Source organism: Eretmochelys imbricata, chromosome 6 (assembly GCF_965152235.1).
Source record: "Eretmochelys imbricata isolate rEreImb1 chromosome 6, rEreImb1.hap1, whole genome shotgun sequence".
Classification (NCBI taxonomy): domain Eukaryota; kingdom Metazoa; phylum Chordata; order Testudines; family Cheloniidae; genus Eretmochelys; species Eretmochelys imbricata.
In genome coordinates, this window is record NC_135577.1 from 102,269,592 (window position 1) to 102,288,024 (window position 18,433).

General features: G+C 51.9%; 1 protein-coding gene across 2 annotated transcripts in view; it reads left to right on the top strand.

The window, feature by feature from the left end:
- The window catches only part of DGLUCY (D-glutamate cyclase), a 116,605-nt gene that overhangs the window by 96,444 nt on the left and 1,728 nt on the right, over positions 1-18,433 (top strand). The window lies entirely within an intron of this gene.

The window sequence follows — 18,433 nt, forward strand, 5'->3', positions numbered from 1 at the left end:
TTAAAAATATTCAAAAATATGTAAACTTTGTCCTCTGAATACATCTGCTGCTGGGTTTCTGTGAGTATTTGGACAGAATCAGTAGTATAAGCATATAAACAATTCTAGGGTGTTACAAGCTGCCTTTCTCCTAAAGCAATTCAGTTAAGTTTGAGAGAGACCAGGTGGATTTTAACCATTTGTTGAAAACTACAATAGAATACAAATGTGATCCTAGGCTACATTACAGCAAATAAAGTAAACAATCGCTCTCCTGCTGGGTGATCCAGCAAGGCATACTGGTTGTGGGCAGATGAACCTTTCTCTCTATTCAGAGTCTGTCACCATGCCACCACAAAGAGAAGCTCTTAACACCCCGTATAGATTCTAAGTTACTCGTGTCTTGTGATGGTCACATGTCACATACATAGCATGTTCAGACATGCCGAACCATAGCTCCCCCAACTGCTAGAAAATGTGAAACAGGTGCTAAGAACATTAAAACAAGGGCAAAAGTGCCTCATCCCTGGGACACAGGAGCATGTAAAGGTGTATTTGGGGAGTGGAGGGGTTCTCCAGTCTCCTAACAGGGTTTTTCAACTTACATTACATTGTTTTTTCAACTTACAGTACCACTACTCTCCATCTTGAAATATAACCTTTCTTCCCACCTTATTATGTTTATGTAGGTAGAAACTGATTTGATGCCTGACAGTAAGATTATAATTGGAAATCTATAAAGGTTTCCATTTGAGGGAGCCAACTGTAAAAGTAAAAAGAAAAGGAGTACTTGTGGCACCTTAGAGACTAACCAATTTATTTGAACATGAGCTTTCGTGAGCTACAGCTCACTTCATCCGATGAAGTGAGCTGTAGCTCACGAAAGCTCATGCTCAAATAAATTGGTTAGTCTCTAAGGTGCCACAAGTACTCCTTTTCTTTTTGCGAATAGAGACTAACACGGCTGTTACTCTGAAAACTGTAAAAGTGTTCTTAGCTGAAATTGATTGTCAGGTTGAAGCCCAGGAGTGAACTTTATTTACCAGATTTGATGTCTGCTGTTTCAGATATTTCTAAATTAAAGAAGGGACAGATAATTGAAGTTCTGAAGCTTCAAACATATATTTCACCAATACAACTCAGAACTAGGTGTAAATCTGTAATCCTGTGGAGGTTCTCAAAATGAGAATGAGTTAAAATGGCAGAGGAGAGTCATAATTGTACTTTTTCTTTTATAATAAAAAGGAACATAATTAAGAGAGCAGGGTCTGGTATACTGTGTCAATAACACAACCAGTCTGGATTTCCTAAATGTTCATTGGCAGAATGACCAACATAATGGCTTGGAAAAAGTCAATACTGTCTGTGTGATCTGCAAGCAAAGTCCTAGGCAACTTCTGTTTATCCATCCATCCTGTATTCATCATTGTAGTATTTCTACTGGGATCACAATACGTTCTACTTAAAATTCCATCAAAATATCTCTCATTAATCTCAGTGATGGGTTTGTTATTTAACACTGGAAAAACTAAATTAATATTCCAGGTTAGACAAATACAACAAAAACAGGATACTCAGGACTGTTTCTTCATATCATGTGCTTAAATCATCAGGTATTACAAGAAGTTTCTCAGAACAGTGCATGCCTGTTATAAGGGAAAGATAATTGAAACTGAAACCATATTTTTCTAGCTCATACTCTTATGGGGTTGTCCTGTGACCTAGCAAAACATCTCTCAACTGAAATGAGTTACTTTTCATTCTTTAATCATTTTTCACTTACATCACACCTCTAATTTCCCTTTAATTCTACATGACCTAAAATCAAGGGGAATTTAATCAAAATCCCCTAGTAATGAGGTATTGTAATTAAACACAGTATCTCACAGAGCAAATCCTGTCTTGCATTTGTATTACCAAGTTCTACAGCTGGCAGTCTTGATAATGATCTGATAATGGGAGGGACCCTTGAAGGTTCAATGCTAACATTCATTCAGATAAAGCTAATGGAAACAGCTCTATAGGGAGAAAGAAAATCAAATATTCTCTGTCAAGAGGCTATGATGGCTTTAACTGTAAACCTTGGAACAGTTAAACACTGCAGCAAATTTCTTGAGCTTCAACACCTTACTCCATTAGGGTAAAAAGATAAAAACTGAGCAAGAAATTGCAGACAGTTTGTGTTTTCTGCTGGCAGTTACCTCTCAGATGCAATTGCTTTTAGTGCTCTGGCCAAGTGCCCAGTTAAGATAATAAAGCACCCTGGTACCTGGTATTCGCTTCAGGACCAACATGGCCTTCGGCACAGGCATGTGCTCTCATCTGAGGCACCAATTCCTGCCTCATTCTGGGCAATGGATGAATCAGATCACCTACTCTCTTCCTCTGCTGTTGCTCTACCCCAGTCATCAAGATCCCAGGACTCTTCCGCATCCAAGTTGGGGTCATCCTCCTCCTACTCCACATCACTCAATGAGCACTGCGGGCCGCTAATGGACTGTTATGGCTCCCAGGATTGGCATGCACCCTGTGGTCAGGACAGAGGTCCCTGACCTGATGCCTACTGGCCAGCAATGTCCTACTCATATCAGTGGCCTCCTTGGACTCAGTGGGATGCCCCTCGCTTGCAGAGATCCCACTCCTCATTACACCAAAGATCATTCACCAAATCAACTGTGATGGTTGTAGATCAGCTGCAAGCCCAGGCATCAGCAGGCCTCCTTCCTGCAGAGCTCCGGAGTCCTCCCATCTGAGTAAGTCATCCCGGGAGCAAGATCCAGCTTTGGCTCAATCAAGAACATCATCCTCATCTCCAGATGATGCTGTTCTGTCTGATTCATCCTCCCCTTCCATACTGGAGGACTTTGAGGCATATCGAGACCTTTTACACAGTAGCAATGTCCCTTGACATTCAGGCAGAGTTCCTACATGAGAACACCCACAAATTGGTGGACATTCTGCAGCCATCTGACTCTGGGAGAGTTGCCCTCCCAATCAATGATGCATTCCTTGAACCAGCAAAAGCCCTCTGGAGCACACCGGCCTCGGTACTGCCACTGGCTAAGTGCATGGAGAAGTGCTATTTTGTTCCTGTGCAGGGATTTGAGGAGTTCTGTTCCCATTCGGCTCCGAATTCCCTGGTTGTAATGGTGATGAATGACATGGCTTGACATGGCAGAAAGTCCACCCCTAAGGACAGAGACTCCAAGCTTTTGGACCTTCTGGGCTGGAAAAACTACACATCCTTGTCCCTACAGATGTGGATCGCCAATCAACAAGTCTTGCTGTCCAAATACAATTTCCTTAATTGGACAGCTGTGCACTAATTAGTGGGCCTGAGACCTTGTGTGAGGAGTTTTGGGTGTTTGTCATGGAAGGGTGCTTGGTGCCCAAGACGTCCCTGCAGTCTGCTCTTGATGTTGTGGACACTTTGGCCAGGGTGGTGGCTTCTGTAATCACTGTGAGGAGGGCTTATTGACTGCAAAACTCTGGAATTGCACATGATGTCCAGCAAGCCATCAATGACTTGCCTTTTGATGGATGGACCTTGTTCTCGGAAAAGATCAATGACACACTAGCGCTCCTTTAAGGACTCCAGAGCTATCTTGAGGTACACATTGTTGACACAGAGGCACCACCGTGGTGGTCAGCAGCAGTAGTACTGCCTGCAGCACTCCTTTGTGCATTTCTTCCCCCTGAAACAGCAGGACTACCCAAGAAAAAGGGATCGTTCCCACAAGAGGATTCAGTCGAGCTTGGGGTTTGGCCAGTCCATGTGTCTTCCCCCTGTACCTTCTATGTGCTCATTTTGACTCCTTGGTCCAATGAGTGTTCCAGTCATTGCTCCACCTTCTGCTTCCCTCTACTCCTTTGGGGACAGGCTGGACCGCTTTAACAATGTTTGGGGATCAATTACTTCTGACAACAGGGTCCTAGACACTGTCAGATCGGGTTATGCCATCCAGTTGCTCTCTACACCTCCTCTCCCCTCTCCAACCCTCTTCAGGGACCCCTCTCATGAGACACTGCTCATTGAGCAGGTCAGCTCTAGCTAGCGTTGGGAGAGGTGGAGGACATTCTGCCAGCATATCAGGCTTCTACTTCCAGTACTTCCTGATACCCAAAGCCAAGGGTGGAATAAGACCCATCCTCAATCTTCATGATATCAACAAGTTTATCAAATACATGAGGTTCCAAATGTTTACTCTATTGACTATCCTCCCCATGCTATCTCAGAACGACTGGTTTGCTGCTCTGGACCTACTTTCATGTGGCAATTCTACCAAGCCACAGAAAGTTTCTCCATTTCGTTGTAGAAGAACACCACTTTTAGTATATGGTTTTCCCATTTGGCCTCTCTTCTGTCCCCTGAGTTTTCACCAGGTGCATGGCCATGGTTATGCCATATCTCAGGAGGAAGGGAATCCACATCTTCCCGTACCTTGATGACTGGCTACTAAGAAGCAGCTCCCGAGAGGAAGTTGTTGCCTACATCAACACCATGTTGTGTTTGCTCAACTGTCTGGGTCTCATTTTAAACACCATAAAGTCAACGTTGGCTCCCATCAAAAAATTGAGTTCATTGGGGCCCTGTTAGATTCCATAATATTAAGGGTGTTCCTGCTGACTGATCACGTCCATGCAATTCAACATCTCTGCTTTAGTCTACGTTCTCAGCCCTCCACAACAGTCCAGGTGTGTCTGAGCCTGTTGGCCACATATCCGCTTGTACACATGTAGTCGAATTTGCGAGGCTGTACTTTTACGTGTGGTAGATGGTCTACCACCCTGCCCTGCATTCTCTGGACAGATTGGTTCACCTTCCCCCACTAGTTCTGCACTCCTTACAGTGGCAGACATGCCCACACAATGTATGGCAGGGCATCCCGTTCGCTCGGCTCTCTCCAAATAAGTCAGTAGTTACGATGCTTCCCTTCAGGGTTGGGGAGCACATCTGAACTCACTGAGGGTACAGTGTCTGTGATTGGAACAGGAAGCCTCACTCAATAGCAGCGTGCTGGAGCTTTGGGCAATCCACAGTGCATGGTTCACATTCTCACCGACAATACCACCGCAATGTACTGTGTGAACAAACAAGGGGGAGCACACTCCAGGTTACTGTGCCTAGATAAGATCAACCTGGGCAATTCTGCATTTAAGAGGACCTCACTCTGATAGCTGTCCACTTGCCTGGCATGCAGAATTTTCTCATGGACCATCTCAGTGGGGTTTTCTACCTGAGTCACAAGTGGTCCCTGAAGGCGAGGGTCCTCCCAGGTCGTCGTTGCAACCGGGGGCATTCCCATGGTTGACCTCTCTGCAATGAGCAAAAACAGGAAGTGTCACCTATTGTAGTCTTGGTGGGGGTGTCTCAACCTGAGCTCCCTCTCTGATGTCTTCCACTGTAGCTGGCAGTCGACTCTTCTGTATACTTTCTCCCCTATCCCGATCATTTTTCAGGTCATCCTCAAGCTCAAGGTGGATCAGGCCAAGCTCACCCTCACTGCTCCAGCGCAGCTAAGGCAGTACTGGTTCTTGGACCTTATTGTAACGTTGGTTCAGCCTCCCATACCACTTTTTCCTCATCGCAACCTGCTCACTCAGAACCATGGCATCACTCTCCATCCTGCACTTACCTCCCTACACCTTACAGCGACGCTGCTGCATGGTTTAATGAAGAGAAAGAGCAGTGCTCAGTGTCCAGCAAGTACTACTCATTAGAATCATAGAATATCAGGGTTGGAAGGGACCTCAGGAGGTCATCTAGTCCAACCCCCTGCTCAAAGCAGGACCAATCCCCAATTAAATCATCCCGGCCAGGGCTTTGTCAAGCCTGACCTTAAAAACTCCTAAGGAAGGAGACTCTACCACCTCCCTAGGTAACGCATTCCAGTGTTTCACCACCCTCCTACTGAAAAAGTTTTTCCTAATATCCAACCTAAACCTCCCCCACTGCAAATTGAGACCATTACTCCTTGTCTTGTCCTCTTCTATCACTGAGAATAGTCTAGAACCATCCTCTCTGGAACCACCTCTCAGGGAGTTGAAAGCAGCTATCAAATCCCCCCTCATTCTTCTCTTCTGCAGACTAAACAATCCCAGTTCCCTCAGCCTCTCCTTATAAGTCATGTGTTCCAGACCCCTAATCATTTTTGTTGCCCTTCGCTGGACTCTCTCCAATTTATCCACATCCTTCTTGTAGTGTGGGGCCCAAAACTGGACACAGTACTCCAGATGAGGCCTCACCAATGTCGAATAGAGGGGGACGATCACGTCCCTCGATCTGCTGGCTATGCCCCTACTTATACATCCCAAAATGCCATTGGCCTTCTTGGCAATAGGGGCACACTGCTGACTCATATCCAGCTTCTCGTCCACTGTCACCCCTAGGTCCTTTTCCGCAGAACTGCTGCCTAGCCATTCGGTCCCTAGTCTGTAGCTGTGCACTGGGTTCTTCCGTCCTAAGTGCAGGACCCTGCACTTATCCTTATTGAACCTCATCAGATTTCTTTTGGCCCAATCCTCCAATTTGTCTAGGTCCCTCTGTGTCCTATCCCTGCCCTCCAGCGTATCTACCACTCCTCCCAGTTTAGTATCATCCGCAAATTTGCTGAGTGCAATCCATACCATCCTCCAGATCATTTATGAAGATATTGAACAAAACCGGCCCCAGGACTGACCCCTGGGGCACTCCACTTGACACCAGCTGCCAACTAGACATGGAGCCATTGATCACTACCCGTTGAGCCCGACAATCTAGCCAACTTTCTACCCACCTTATAGTGCATTCATCCAGCCCATACTTCTTTAACTTGCTGATAAGAATACTGTGGGAGACTGTGTCAAAAGCTTTGCTGAAGTCAAGAAACAATACATCCACTGCTTTCCCTTCATCCACAGAACCAGTAATCTCATCATAGAAGGCAATTAGATTAGTCAGGCATGACCTTCCCTTAGTGAATCCATGCTGACTGTTCCTGATCACTTTCCTCTCATGTAAGTGCTTCAGGATTGATTCCTTGAGGAGCTGCTCCATGATTTTTCCGGGGACTGAGGTGAGGCTGACTGGCCTGTAGTTCCCAGGATCCTCCTTCTTCCCTTTTTTAAAGATTGGCACTACATTAGCCTTTTTCCAATCATCCGGGACTTCCCCCGATTGCCATGAGTTTTCAAAGATAATGGCCAATGGCTCTGCAATCACAGCCGCCAATTCCTTTAGCACTCTCGGATGCAACTCATCCGGCCCCATGGACTTGTGCACGTCCAGCTTTTCTAAATAGTCCCTAACCACCTCTTTCTCCACAGAGGGCTGGCCATCTACTCCCCATGTTGTGAAGGAAGTCCTCTACTAGGATGACCTACTTAACAAAGTGGAAGAGGTCTTCCATGTGGTCTCTGGCCTCCGGGATCCAACTGATGTAATCTTCTATCCAGGATACCTTGGAATACCTACTACATCTACAGAAATTTGGCCTCGCAGTCAGTTCACTGAGTGCATCTGGCAGCAATCTTTCATGTTCACAGAAACTCAATCTTTTCCAATGCCTTGATGACAAGATTTCTAAAAAGGACTTCTCCGTTTACATCCTCTCGTCCAAGAGCCAGTCCCCTTGTGGGACCTAAACACAGTTCTGGTGGCTCTAATGGACCCTCTATTCGAGCCCCTTGTTTCCTGTCTACTGCCCCTTTTGTCTCAGAAAACCACATTCCTCATAGCCATTACATCTACAAGGAGGGTGCATGAGTTGCAGGCCTTGATGGATGGGCCTCCTTACACACAGTTCTTCAAAGACAAGGTAACTTTACGACCACACCCAAAGTTTTTATCCAAAGTGGGGTCTCAGTTTCATTTGAACCAAGCGGTGCATTTACCTGTATTTTTTCCTAAGCTACATTCATCCCCAGAGGAATAGTACCTCCATACTTTGGATGTCAAACAGTGTCTAGCCTTTTATTTGGTTAGGACTGAAGTGTTTCATGCTTTGCCTCACCTGTTCATGTCATATGCAGACTGCGCAAAGGGGCAAGCAGTCTCTTCACAGACCATCTCCAGATGGATAGCATCCTGTATCAAGATTGTGCATTAGATAGCTTGAACTGCACCTCCTCAGCTGATATGGGCTCATTGGATGAGAGTGCAAGCAATGGTGATAGTGTTCCTCAGTGACTTTTCCATATTTGATATTTGCCACATGGTCATTCATACACACGTTTACAGACCATTATGCTGTTACCACATCTTCCAAGGTGGATGCAAGCTTTAAGAAGAACAGTCCTGTGATCCCTCTTTCGATAGACTCTTAGCACACCTCTCCTGGACGGGGTACTGCTTGTGAGTCACCTAAAGGGAATACACTTCTACGTCTACTTGAAGAAGAAAAAACAGTTACTCACTGTAACTGTGGTTCTTCAAGATGGTATGCAGATGTGTATTCCACAGCCTACCCTCCATCTCCTTTGCATCGGAGTCTTCTCTCAGGGGCATTCAGAACAAAGGAACTCAGCAGGGTGGCGCTGTCTCATATAGCCAGGGGAGGGGCCACAGCCATGAGGTGCCACCCTTCTACAGGTATTGTCAGGCAAAATCTCCAGCTCTAACATGCCGTGTGCTCATGCATCTAAGTGGAATACGTGTCTGTATCACATCTTGAAGAACCACCGCTAGAGTAAGTTTCGTCTTCCAGTAGATCTACATCTCAAAGAACCATTTCTTTTGGGAGTTGCTGTATTGCTAAAATTTCATTATTAGTATTACAAAATATATGACACATCATTCACTCATACATTATGTACTATCACAAATTCAAGCTGAACTATAGTTGTCTGCATAAATGAACAATATATAAAGATGTACTATCCTTGTTTTGCTATTATTTATTTGCTTGTTAATTCACAAATGGGTTTTCCCCATTACTATTAGTGCATTTCTACTGTATTACTTGCTATTTCTTCTATTAAATTTGAATCTCTTGTTGCCCTAATTTTTGCGCTCAGTTTAAAGTACTTTTGTAAACATTGGTTTGAGAGTGAATTGCAAAGAACTCCACAGCTAAGGAAAGGTGTTACACATTGTGTTTGCCCATTACAGACACACACACAGTAACATGTCTGACAGTAGAATATAGTTTATCAAAGACAATCACATCATATTAAACAGGAGAAGTTTTTTCAGTGTAGTCAGGCCAGAGATCTTTAGCAAGTAAAATGTACTTGCTAAAGGTAAAAGAATTATAGCTACAAGATGAGAATAAATTCATCTAGTTTGTTTCTCCCTCATGAATCAAGAGGAGAAATTTAGTTTACATCATTTTGTGTTCAGCAACACTTTTTGCATGGGGAAAGGGCTCATACTTAAATTTACAACCGGATTCTGCACTTGATATTGTGACAAAGTTCCTCCTCTGCCTTGGTGGGTCCTGCGCTTATTTGCTCACCTCAGAGGTTCACGGCAGCCCTCAGTTTGGCCACTTTCGTGGCTCAAATCTGCCATTCATTCAGTTAGCCTCCTCACTGGCTAGCATGGGGAAAAGGAAGAAGAACAATCCCTGCAGTCTCTGCTGATCCACCTAGTGGATCAGGGAACAGGCCAGAGACCTTCCCCTCTGGTGGAACCCACAGTCCAGATCAACTCCTCTGGTATCAAGTAGGGAGTTGGGGGAATGGAGGGAACCCAGGCCCGCCCTCTACTCCGGTTCCAGCCCAGGGCCCTGTAGATTCCAGCTGTCTACAGTGGCTCCTGTAACAGCTGCGTGACAGCTACAACTCCCTGGGCTACTTCCCCATGGTCTTCTCCCAACACCTTCTTTATTCTCACCAGAGGACCTTCCTCCCGATGTCTGATAATGCTTGTACTTCTCAGTCTTCCAGTAGTAAGCCTTCTGACTCTCAGCTTCTTGTGCCTCTTGCTCCCAGCTCCTCGCACGCACACCACAAACTGAAGTGAGCTTCTTTTTAAACCCAGGTGCCCTGATTAGCCTGCCTGTCTTAATTGATTCTGGCAGCTTCTTGATTGGCTGCAGGTGTTCTAATCAGCCTGTCTCCCTTAATTGTTTCCAGAAAGTTCCTGATTGTTCTGGAACCTTCCCTGTTGGGAAACGGAACGTCTTTTGCTTGCTCCTCAGCTATCTGCTTTCTGTTCTTTTCTAAAGCCCCCTGGCCCGGATTTTTCTTACTTTTTGCACCTGCCTTAGTCCCCCCCCCGACCGGGCCAGACGCTTTTTTTGTTTTTTCTTGATTCTTTGTTTTTTTTTCCCCGTCTATGTCCTTCGCCAGCACCCGCCGCCCCCCACGCCTGCTTTCGGGCGCAGCTACTTGCCTCAGCTGAGCCCCCGGAGGAGGGGGGGGAAGATTGCTGATTTTGCTGTCCGGAGGGGGGAGTGAAAACCCCCAGACCCAGCCGTTTTGCCAGCAGCTCGGACCTTACAACATTCTTAACATGCCGGAAGCCTTGGAACACAGCCAACACAGCCGGAGAAGAAGATTCAGCAGACAGACGAAATAATATAAATCATCGTGAGAGGGCCGTAAGACTGAGTAATTTTCTGAATTACACTCTCGTGGGGGGGAGTTTGACTGTGATTACTCGCGTTTGTGGTGGCACAGGGGGTGTGGCGTGAAGACCCCCACCCCCGATCCATCGGTGCCCCCACCCCCCCCCATCGTTATTACAACTGTCACGGCCCCCCGCCGTCTGTCCCTGCTGGCAACCTGCCATCTCCCTTCGGATCCAGCTGTTCGCTTTGGACTTTGCCTTCCGGACCGGACAGAACAGCCGACCAACCGAGACTCTTTGGACAAACGTGTGTGGGTCTGCACCCGCCCCCCCCCCGCGGATTGCTTATCCCACAGCTTGCCCCTATTACTGGACCCCGATTTTGTTTCCCTCCCCTCCCCCAGTTTAACCCCCTCAGTATTTCCCCCCTCCCTGCCCGCAGCCTAGCGGAAGGAGGGGCTACCTCGTCTTCTCCCCTCCCCCCTCCTCCTTCCGGTGTCTTCCTGTCTCTCCCTGCTTACAATGGCGGGGAACGAGAGGGGCGAGACTGCTTCAATAAACCTAGTTGTCCCTCCCCCACCACCACCCCTGCCCGATCCCCAAGGTCCCCCCCCTACCACTATTGTTAAGATATTTGCCACCCCCCCTGCTGGGGCACCGGTAGCAGGAAGCACCAGGGTGATCGCTGCTGCTGCTGCACCCACTGCCCCCCCAGATTCTAGGAAATTCCCCCCGGTTCGCCGGAAGGGCCAGGGCGGGTGGAAGGGAAAGGGCCCCGCTAAAACCACTGAGCCCTCCCTGGCAGGGGCTGCCCCCACCGCTGTGGCCTCGTCATCAACCGTGGCGCCCCTCCCTGCATTTCCCTCCACCAGCTCTGCGATTGTCCCTCCCCCGGCCCCCAGGACGTATGCCCGGGCAGCAGCGGACTCCCCCCTGCCTGCCGCCTCGTCATCTCGCCCCCCCCCCCGCCTCCGCCACCATCACCAGCGGCCGAGGCCCTTTCCCCGCCTTGACCAGGAAGCACGGCGTCCGTTGCCTCCTGGTGCCCGCCTCGCCCCACGTGGAGACCTACGTGCAGGCGTTGGCGAAGGTGGTAGGACCCACGGCTATTGTGGCGGCCTCCAAGATGTATGGGAAGGTCGTTTTCTTCTTAGCCTCGGAGGATGCCGCCCAGGAGGCGGTAGAGAGGGGCCTGACGGTGGGAGGGGTGTTTGTCCCCCTAGAACCGTTAGAAGATTTGGGCGTTCGCCTCGTCCTTACCTCCGTTCCTCCCTTCCTACCCAATGCTGCCCTGTTACCCGCTCTTTCCACCCTGGGGAAACTTGTTTCTGTCATCAGCCCTCTCCCGTTGGGCTGCAAGGACCCCACCCTCCGTCACATTTTTTCGTTCCGCCGGCAAGTGCAGCTTCTACCACCGGCAGGGGCGCGTGACGAAGAGGCGCTTGAGGGGTCCTTTCTAGTCCCCTACCAGGGAGCCCGCTATCGGGTCTTTTATTCTACCGGAGAGGCCCGGTGTTACCTCTGCCGTTCAGCGGGGCATGTCCGCAGAGACTGCCCTTTGGCCCGGGGGGGAAGGGCACCCGACACCCCCGGGACCCGGCAGGACATCGGCCCCGTCGCTGCCGACGCCCCTGGCTGCCCAGCACCTGAAACCAACCCTCCTCCTACTCGACCCACCGCTGCTCCCGTCCGGGCCCAAGAGATACCTTCCCTACAACGCCCGGGCGAGCAAGGGAGTTTCACCCTTGCTAGTACCACTCCAACAGAGCCCATGGAGGAGAGTGTAGCAAGGACATCATCGGGTATAGGAGAGGGCCCTCCCCGAGGAGAAACCCCCGCCCCTCATGTTGCCTCACCGCTGCCTCCCCGAACCCCTAAACCATCGCCTCCGCCCCCCGACACGACCCCTGCTAACCAGCCCCCAGATGACGCTATGGAGGGCTGGACCTTAGTCCAGGGGAAGCGAGGCAAGCGGAAGGCTCGAGCTCCGCTGCATCCACCCGACGCGGAAGCCCCCCGGAAGACCAGGAAAGGAGGCACTGCTATCGAGCCTCCCGCCACGGCCACGAGCGAGATCCATCCGCTGGTGTCGGGAGAGGAAGACGGACTGGCATCGGAGGGTAGAATCCCCCCTCTACGGGAGACCCTCCCCTCCGAGACTTCTGAGGACCCCCCTGCTGCCTGGACATTACCCGAACCCCTCGCGGACCCCGGGGCGACCGGCGAGGCGGGCCCTAGAGGAGAGGCCCCCGGGGTGGCAGGAGTTGGCCTCTCCCCCGTGTATGCGGAGATTGAGGCCCTAGATTTGACCCCGGTCACCCAGGGAGGGGATGATCTGCTGCCGGCTGGCCTTGAGCTGGGCAGTCTTACCCCAGCCTCCCTTTCCCCATGCTCCCTCCCCCTAATTGCCTTCCCGGGTGAGCACCCTGCAGAAGGCGGTCCACCACCTGATGCCATGGCCGCTAAGACCACCATGGAGCCAGCGCCTAGTATTATTGGGAGCCCCCTCCCTTACCCCTTAACCCTTGACTCTGCTCAGGAAGCACTTTCCTTTAGCTGCCTGCCTCCTGCACCCCAGAGCCTTACCCCTGCCCCTGCCCCCACCCCTGCCCAAGTTCCCTCCTCCTGCAATGTTAATGCCGCCCCTGGGGTTATTTCCTTTCCGCCTTTTGCAGATTCCCCCCAGGGAGCAGTCTTTGCACTTTCTAGCCGCGACCCATTAGGAGTGGCAATTTTTCCCCTGCCATCCCCCTCCACCCCAAGGCGTGAAATGAATTTAATAACTCCAGCCTGTCAGACGCCCCGTCGGTGGTCCGCACCCTGTTTACCCGCCTTAGCGGACCACGAGGCTGTATTAAGAAGCCCATCAGGGAACACCTCGGGAATTGTAACCCCACCCCCCCATGAGCTGCGGCATGCGCTACGGAAGTTCCTAGAGCACACCCGTGGCGCCCGCGATAGGGCACAGCTGGCTCTTCAGCTATGGGGGGACTTTGATCAACTCCTCCAGGCCACAAGGGCCCTTATAAAGGAGGGCAGGGGGCAAGGAAGGCGCGGTGCTGCGGCCTACGAGCGAGCCCGCAGCTTCCGACGCGATCTACTCACCCACGGGATGGGTCACGGGTTGCTGGGCAACCCGCCGGGGGCCCTGAACACCCCCGCCGATACGAGGCCCCCACCCCCCCAGCCCTCCGCATGACGCCTCTTATTATTGCGACCCTGAATACCAGGGGCTGTAGGATGGCTCTCCGCAGGTCCCAGGTGCTCTCTTACCTTCGGGAGGGGAGGTACTCTGTAGTTTTCCTGCAGGAGACCCATACGGACCCGGCCGCCGAGGACAGGTGGCGGCTGGAGTGGGGAGACGGGGTATACTTTAGCCACTTCGCGACCTGGCAAGCTGGAGTGGCGACCCTGTTCTCCCCCGACCTACGGCCTGAGGTGCTAGGGGTCAACGAGGCCGTGCCGGGCCACCTGTTGCACCTTCGAGTCCGTATGGAAGGGCTTGTTGTTAATCTTGTTAATATTTATGCCCCGCAAATGAGCTCCAGGAGGCCACAATTTTATCAGCAGGTGTCCGACTTTCTCGGCACCCTGGATTCGCACGAGTGCCTGGTCCTGGGAGGGGACTTTAACACCACCCTCGAGGAACGGGACCGCTCAGGGGCCGAACCGAGTCCGGCCGCTGCGAATATTCTCCAAGGGATAGTTGACCATCACTCCCTAGTGGACGTCTGGCGTGACCATCACCCAGATGACACCTCCACGTTCACCTTTGTCCGGGTGGAGGCCCATCGGTCACACCACTCTCGTTTGGACCGTATTTATTTATCCCGTTTCCATCTTTCACAGGCCCACTCCTCCACCATTCGGCTGGCCCCATTCTCCGATCATCATTTAGTCACCGTAACAGTCTCCCTTCGTGCAGAGAGACCGGGGCCGGCCTATTGGCACTTTAATAACAGCCTGTTGGAGGACGAGAGCTTTGTGATGTCCTTCCGGGAGTTTTGGCTGGCCTGGCGAGAGCAGTGGCGTGCCTTTCCCTCGGTGCGGCGATGGTGGGATCTCGGGAAGGTGCGCGCCAAGCTCTTCTGCCGTGACTACACTCGGGGCACCAGCCGACGGCGAAATGCGGCGATCGAGCAGTTGGAACGGGAGGTCTTAGAGATGGAGAGGCGCCTGGCCGCCGATCCCGAGGACCCGTCCCTCTGCGGAGCGTGCCGGGAGAAGCGGGAGGAGCTCCGGGCCCTTGAGGACCACCGGGCCCGAGGTGCCTTCGTTCGGTCCCGCATCCGCCTCCTTCGGGAGATGGACCGCGGCTCCCGCTTCTTCTATGCCCTGGAGAAAACGAGGGGGGCCAAGAAACACGTCACCTGCCTTCTTGCGGAAGACGGCACCCCCCTCACGGATCCGGAGGAGATGTGTGGGAGGGCCCGTGACTTCTACACAAGCCTTTTCTCCCCGGACCCGACCGATCCTGACGCTTGCGAGGTGCTCTGGGAGGAACTCCCCACGGTCAGCATGGGCGACCGAGACCGACTAGAGTTGCCTCTCACCCTGGCCGAGTTCTCGGAAGCCCTCCGCCGCATGCCCACCAATAAATCTCCGGGCATGGACGGGCTGACCGTGGAGTTTTACCGCGCGTTCTGGGACATTCTCGGCCCAGACCTAGTCACCGTCTGGGCTGAGTCCTTGCAGAGCGGGGTCCTCCCTCTGTCATGCAGGCGAGCGGTGCTCGCTTTGCTGCCGAAGAAGGGGGACCTCCGCGATCTACGAAACTGGCGTCCCGTCTCACTCCTTAGCACGGATTACAAAATCGTAGCGAAAGCAATCTCGCTGCGGCTAGGGTCCGTGATGGCGGACGTGGTCCACCCAGACCAGACCTATACTGTCCCGGGTCGCAGCATTTTCGACAACCTCTTTCTAGTCCGAGACCTTTTGGAACTCGGACGGAGAGATGGTCTATCGTTCGCCCTCCTGTCTCTTGATCAGGAGAAGGCGTTCGATAGAGTAGACCATGGGTACCTCCTGGGCACTCTGCAGGCGTTTGGATTTGGACCTCAGTTTGTGAGTTTTCTCCAGGTACTGTATGCCTCCGCGGAGTGTTTGGTTAGGCTCAACTGGACCCTGACTGAACCGGTCAGCTTCGGGCGAGGAGTGCGGCAGGGGTGCCCCCTCTCGGGCCAGTTGTACGCTCTGGCGATCGAGCCTTTCCTCTGTCTCCTCCGCAGGAGGATGACAGGGTTGGTGCTGCGGGAGCCGGAGCTGCGGCTGGTCCTGTCGGCGTACGCCGATGACGTACTCCTCGTAGTCCAGGACCCGGGCGACTTGGCGCGAGTGGAGGCATGCCAAGCCATCTATTCGGCAGCCTCCTCCGCCCGAGTCAACTGGGTCAAGAGCTCTGGCTTGGCGGTGGGGAATTGGCGGCAGGTAAGCTCCCTCCCATCCGCACTTCAGACCATCCGGTGGAGTGCGGGTCCACTGCTCTATCTCGGCGTTTACCTTTCCGCCACGCATCCTTCCCCGCCGGAGAACTGGCAAAATTTAGAGGGCGGGGTGATAGAGCGGATCCGGAGATGGACGAGGCTCCTCCGATGTCTCTCCCTCCGAGGGAGAGCACTGGTGCTTAACCAACTAGTCCTGTCCACGCTCTGGTACCGGCTCAACACCCTGGCCCCGGCCCCGGGTTTCCTGACCCACCTCCGGAGATTAATTCTAGAGTTCTTCTGGTCAGGACTGCACTGGGCCCCTGTTGGAGTTCTTCATCTACCCCTGAAGGAAGGAGGGCAGGGCCTGAAGTGTCTGTACACTCAGGTCCGCGTTTTCCGCCTCCAGGCCCTGCAGAGGCTCTTTTATAGTGCAAGTAGTTCGGCGTGGAGCATACTGGCGCATGCCTTCCTGCGCCGTTTTCAAGGGCTTCGCTACGACCGGCAGCTCTTTTACCTTTCTCCGAGGGGTTTTCCGCGAGACCTCTCCGGGCTGCCGGTCTTCTACCAGGACCTCCTCCGGACCTGGAAACTGTTTCTAACGACCAGGTCCATGGCGGCCACCGTGGGAGCAGATCTCCTCACGGAGCCCCTGCTACACAACCCCCAGCTCTGTGTGCAGGTGGCGGAGTCCCGCTCGGTGCGCCAGAGGTTGGTCCTGGCGGAAGTCACGAGGGTCGGAGACCTCCTGGACTATGACCGGAGAGACTGGTTGGATCCCCTGACGCTCGCTCGGCGCATGGGGCTCTCCAGCCTCCGTACCCCCCGGCGCGTACTTCAGGAGGTGAAGGCCGCCTTGACCCCCGCTGCTCGGGCTTACGTTAGCCGAGCCTTGTGCGAGGGCGCACCCCGCCCATCCCTTACCCCAGGCCCGCCGGACCTTTCCATCGGGCCCCTACCCCGTAGATCCCAGCAAACCCCTCACCCTTTCACTGCAAGCCGGCTGCACGAACTGCAGCCGGTTAGCTTTCACATTGCACCACGGAAATACTTATATACACTTACACTTCACACCCTTCACGCCCACACCCTGGTGTCCCGCCCCGATACAAAGTGGCGGGATCTCCTGCCACCTTTGGAGGGTGAGCAACCTCGGTGGGCCAGCCTGTATTCCACCTTGGTCCCAAGGCCCGTCGGGGACATCAGTTGGCGGCTCCTTCACGGAGCTGTGAGCACGGGCGTGTTTCTGACACGGTTTACCCCAATTCCGGATACTTGTCCTTTCTTGTAATGTGAGGGAAACCCTGGCGCACGTGTATTTAGAGTGTGCCAGATTGCAGCCCCTTTTCCGGCTCCTCACAAATCTTCTGTTACGCTTTTGGCTTCATTTCTCCCCTCACCTTTTTATCTATACACTTCCCATCCGTGGCCCCACAAAGTCGCGGGATCTTCTGGTCAACCTCCTCCTAGCTTTGGCTAAAACAGCCATTTATAAAACCAGAGAGAGGAGGTTGGCCCATGAAACGTCCTGCGATTGTGGGGCCGTTTTCCGATCCTCAGTACATTCACGTATCCGGGCGGAGTTCCTCTGGGCAGCGTCCACCGACTCCCTTGACGCCTTCGAGGAGCGGTGGGCGCTGTCTGGGGTTCTCTGCTCGGTGACCCCGTCCGGTTCCCTCCGTCTGACCCTTTGATTGAGGGGAAGAGCGAGAGACGCCAGCCCCAGCCGTTGCTGCTGTGGATACCATCCTTTCTGTCATCTAGGAGGGGTCCTATAATACGTGGGTGTCTACCCCCCCCCACCCCTAAACCGCCCACCCCGCAGCCGTGCCCATCTTACCGGGCACTCTCAGGAGAGGGAGGATCGGTGACACTGGGCGCGGCACTGGGTAACTCGAGGGGGTGGAAGACCACGAGTGTCGAGGAAGCCCCCCCGCTCTAGGCCACCAGGTAACTCAGGAGGGTGGAAGACCACGAGTGTCGAGGAAGCCCCCCCGCTCTGGGCCCAGGCTAGCCTGAACACTTCTCCCTCCTGAAAGCTGCTGTGTTATACCTTCTGATTGCGTTGTTTTGTTGCATAGTTGTTTTGTTTTCTTTGGTAATTCTGTAAGCGTTACCAATAAATTTTCTTTCTGTTTCAAAAAAAAAAAAAAAAAAAAAAAAAAAAACCTTCCCTGTTGCCTTACCCAGGGAAAAGGGACCTACTTAACCTGGGGCTAATATATCTGCCTTCTATCACTCTCCTGTAGCCATCTGGCCTGACCCTGTCACAATATATTTAGATGTTAAAGTACAGTTATGATCAGAATCACGTCACTGTCTTATGAAAATCGGCACTTTTGCAAAAGATGAAGCCAGATGCTTTCTATAAGTGGATTGATTGATTGCTGTGTACAGGTTGACATAATGTAACTAGGCATTTTCTGGTTCTTTACTGTAAAAGCTGTGATTTATTTAAGACTGCTTTGGCTGTGAAATATATCACATGGATCAGGAAATTTAAGAAAGATAGCAATCATTATGGGGTACAGTTAAAAAA